Here is a 5,000-nt window from a genome sequence, read left to right as displayed (position 1 = left end):
TTCTGGCAGAGGGGCTCATGCTACATTGGTGTCAGGATGCCGTGTCCTTCCCAGCAGCCTCTCCTGCGGTGGGTTGGTCGTGGGAACGGAGCGCGCTCAGACGAGGCCGCTGACAGGCAGGCGTCTGCAGACGAGTCTGAAACAAGAGGGGGATGGGGGGAGTCTTTAAAAGAGTCTTCACTCTGCTCTGCTCTTTCTGCTCTTTCCTCTCCCTTTCTTTCCTCTCATCTTCCTCTTCTTTCCTTCATCCTGTTTGAAGTACGAAGGCTGATTTTGATAATACTTGAAGGGACGATGCTTCTTTGCACTGTGTTCCAGCGTTTTATATCAATTCATCACTTAGAGCAGTTTAGTTTGGATATGAAAGAGAGAGGAGACAAGGACTATAAAGAATATCCATTAAAGGAAAAAAAATAAATATAAAGGATTTAGTCTGTAAAACATTTTGTCAATGTAGGACTGTACCTTAAAAAGTACTATAGAAGTTTATGAATTTTGTGTAATCAGTTAATCAGTTTTTTCAAATCTCATTTTGGAACAAAATTATTCAACTCTTAATTCTCTGTTTCTGTCACATCACATATTGTTGTCTACTTCAATGCTTTAAAATCTAGCGGTTTAAAAACTAAACTTAAAGGAAACATTTTTTATTGTGACCTGAGAGTAACTCTGCTACTCAGATGATACCACCTGATAACACCCGCATATCGGACAGGTAGTATGCCCTGTTGCTAATTCAACTTGCATCGCATACACAAATACACACACACACACACACACACACACACACACACACACACACACACACACTGTCACAGGCGTCCTACAGATAAAACTTCTGTAGCTCCTTCAGATGAAAAAGCTGCCAAAATTCTGAGAACTGCAATGAGGTGCAACTCTTGGGACCTGTTTTTTTTAACCTAGACTTACATCAATTTTCACACAGTGGATGGTGATTACTTTTGGTATGAATATCAGCCATATTTTTAAAATAGCATGCCAAACTATCAGCCAAAATGCCTCTGCACTCCCAGCAGCCTAGCCCAGCTTCAGCTGCAGTTTTCACCTGGAAGAGCAAAAGAGTTGAGCATTGAGTCTGACTGGTAGAACAATGCAACTTGTGGATGAAAGTGAAAATTTAAATTACTGAATACCATCACTGATTGAGTGATTTCTTAACTTGTTTCTCGAAAGTGGAAATATCTTGCTAAACAAAGAAATGTGATATTTCAGAGTTGTTCAATTTCATATTGTATTTCACATATTGTATTTTCAATACGTGTAATTTTTAGATTGGATTATACAGCATATTAATCTCAGTGAGAGGTAAGAAATGCTCTCCCTTGCCACTATACAAAATAAAATAGTTTTTAAAAGCAGGTTTTCAAAAATTTGCCCCCGGACCCTTCTAGCATTTCTGGTGAAGTGCCCTTTTAAAGATTATTTTTATGGCATTTCTGCTTTATCAGACAGTTCACAGTGAAAAAAGACAGAAAAGATGGGAGAGAGGGGGATGTGAGGAGCAGCAAATGTTTTTAGGCCGATTTCAAACCCAAAATGTTGCATTTATGTGGTTGGAGCCTGAGCCAACGGAGCCACCAGGGCCCAGAAGTTGCCCTTTTAGAAAATTTTGCCCGTGCCCTTTTCAGAGTCTGTGCACGCCACTGCCCACTGCGTTCAGCTGGTGGTTGCATACAAGTCTAAACAGAGCAGAACCAGAAACCAACTGTGACCATCAAACAGCAACTCGTTACAGATGAAAACAGATTAAGCTTCTCTCCCCAGCCTGTCTCATCTCTCCCTCTGTCCCCCTGAAGATCTCTACCATCTCTAAGATAGTCTCGCCCCCACTGCAGCCGACTGCAAGTGTAAATGTGTGTGAGTAAATGTGTGTGTCAGTGTTAGAGAGAGAGAGAATGATAGAGAGCGAGAGAGAGAAATAGGGAGAAAGCAACAGAGCGAGAGGTGTATAGTTAGAGGAAACCAGAGAGAGAGAGAGGGAGGGAGGGAGGGAGAGAGAGAGAGATGCGTGAACAGATTAGGGCCGTCCTTGGCGCCTGTCTGTGGTTGCAGTGAACTGATGTGTCACCCGGATCCTGAGGGTGCTGACAGGAGCACTGGGGCAAAGAGACTGTTGACGCTGCTTGCCGTTATTTTGCTCTTTTTATGATCTGGGAAGTTTTGTCTGTGTGTGTGTGTGTGTGTCCTCACATGGATAGAAAGATAAAGAAAATCTTTCAAAGTGTGGACATTTTGCAGATCTTCGCTCTTTTAAGGGACTCGTTTAGGGTTAGGCCTTGTACTTAGGCCTAATTATTAAGGTTATAATTAGGATTAGGTTTAGGTTAGGGGTTAGGATTAAGGTTAGGTATGTAGTGGTAAGGGTTAGGGTAGGCTTTTATGTTATGGAATGAATAAAGTGAATGAAGGTCGTCACAAGTATAGTAATATAAATGTGTGTGTGTCTGTGTGTTACTGTGTGCTTGTAATACAGAATGTGGTGAAGGGCTGCCGAGACACAGAATGAGTGAAGTTTCTTACAGTGTTTTTCTTCACTGTACTCTTGTCATCATGCAGGGTAAAAAGTCTCTGTAATGGGGCCTCAGTTAACATAGAAACTAAACAAAAGTGGGGCCCATTGATTTAAAGGACGATTACTAATAATTATTCGGGATAGCTGAAATCCTGGCATATGCAGCAACTTTTTCCTCCTAATCTGTTTGATTGGTGACTAAAATTTAACATATCACAGTATCTGCTTTATGTGCTGTTGTGAAATAGGGAGGCATGCATGAAGGCCAATTGAAATTTTACACTGAATATTGCAATTGTAATTTTCAGGAGCAGCTGTCAAACCAGCTGTGACCAAGTAGGATGGAGTCCTATGGCAGAGGATATGTAATATTGTGGATGTTATGGAAGGCATTTACATATCGCTGTTTTCATGTGAAACCTCTTAACTCCAACTTTGGTGATTTTCGCATTTTACTACATGGTCCTCTATGGGATGATCATGAAACCCTTTCAAAACCCATTGAATAAACTAAAAGTACATGGTGGTCAAGCTAAAAACAAGGCTGTTTTTCTTAGTTGCTGAAAAATGTACATATTGAAGTTTCAAATTTTTCACAGTGACAGTGAATATATTAGCAGCAACAGGAATCACCATGATGTCCACAGTAAAAAAAATAAATAGATAAATAAAAATGGCCAAATTCTTTCTACCATGACCTCTGTATTGTGCAAAATAGAAATAGATGGCATGAAGCCCTGCTGCTCTCGTCTCCCAGTCTCACACTGCTGAAGCGCTCAGTGTGTGTGACCGATCCCAAACTGTCCCTTTCTTTTTCAGAACGTCTGTTTTTCCCTTTGCCTCGAAACCTTTCCTCTCTTCACACATGGCAAAAGTGCACATGTATGTGTGACTGTGTGTGCTCGTGTGTGTGTGTGTGTGCATGTGTTAGTAGGTGACACACACATGGTTTTCCCATAGCTCTTTTACAGCCTTTTGCTGTGTAACTCTGACCAGTGTCTAACCATCTGTCCTGCTCTCTGGGTGCCTGTAATAACCAGTTACCCCCCCCCCCCCCCCCTCACCTTTCCACCCTCCGCCCGCCCTCCCCCACCCTCCCCCACCTCAGACCCTCTCCATACCTCAGACCCTCTCCCAGTCCTCACACTATAGTAACCCCCTCCACGTTTTGACCACTAGACCCAAACACCCTCCTCTCACTTGCCTGAAAGTAATATTTTCATATAAATAATGTCCAATGCTGCCAATGATAGTGTTGAGCACGTGGCGTATGGAGGTAGCTAGTTAGTCACATTTTTTTCTGTTTTCTGATATATTAGTTCATCCTCAGTCTATTCAGTCAGATGCAGGGATTTTTTTGTGCTTTCAACTGACCAACTAATGAAGACAACATGTACAAACATTACAGCTATTTGACTTTGGAAAGTGATACAGTATGTAAAGTGATTGGAATAAGTTGCTGAATATCAGACAGTCGCTCACACACAAGGACACACACGCCCACATACACAAATGCACGCTCAAACAAACCCACACACACACTCAAACACACACATGCGTGCACGCACACATACACACACACACACACACACACACACACACACACACACACACACATACACACACACACACACACACACACAAGCTTCACAGAGTATGGATCCTGTTTATTTCATTTCCTTCACACCTTCACACGTGTGTGTCAGACACTGGCCTTGGTCGATGGTTTTCACACACACACACACACACACACACACACACACACACACACAACACACACAAACCATATATGCTGTCTATACAGAAATGGAGACAAAGCCATGCATTCACATACATATCAAAATGATACAGCCAGGAAGAGTTGCAGCTGTGGGAGGTGCCCATAAGTCTCTTAGCAATGTGACTGTGGAGAGATAAAGAACACATACACATATACACAGGCGCACACACACACACACACACACACACACACACACACTGAAGCTGAGGTTAGTAGGGACGGCGTTTGTTTCCTGTGTGTTCCTGTGGAGACATGCTTGTAAATCTCCCTTTGGATTGTTGTGAGTTCTTGCATGTGTGTGTGTGTAGGTGTGTGTGTGTGTTTTTTTTTAATTAGCCTTTGACATCCTTAGGTAAAAGTTGCATTATAGTGACCCCCGTTAGCTTTAGTTCTGTCTATCAACATAACCTGAAACCCCCCCACACACCTTCCACCTTCACCTCCTGTCTGATTCAAGAACATACTGTACCAACTTTGTGTGTGTGTGTGTGTGTGTGTGTGTCAAGGCGTGAAAGGTAATATTGACACAGACAAGAAAATACACACATGTGCTTGTGTGCACACTTACACACACCATGTCACACACACACACACACGCAGGCGGGCAGGAGGTGTGAACAGGATGGGAGTTAGCATATGTCACGTAAATCTATAGATAAAAGCCGTAATATAAGCCGACTGAATAAA

The sequence above is a fragment of the Centroberyx affinis genome, unplaced genomic scaffold (genome assembly GCF_046629955.1).
Source record: "Centroberyx affinis isolate AG114_WGS23_722 - 3 ecotype Tasmania unplaced genomic scaffold, CSIRO-AGI_Caff_v1 ptg000969l_1, whole genome shotgun sequence".
NCBI classification, from domain to species: domain Eukaryota; kingdom Metazoa; phylum Chordata; class Actinopteri; order Beryciformes; family Berycidae; genus Centroberyx; species Centroberyx affinis.
The sequence above is the reverse complement of the archived record's forward strand: the minus strand, read 5'-3'. Positions refer to the sequence as shown.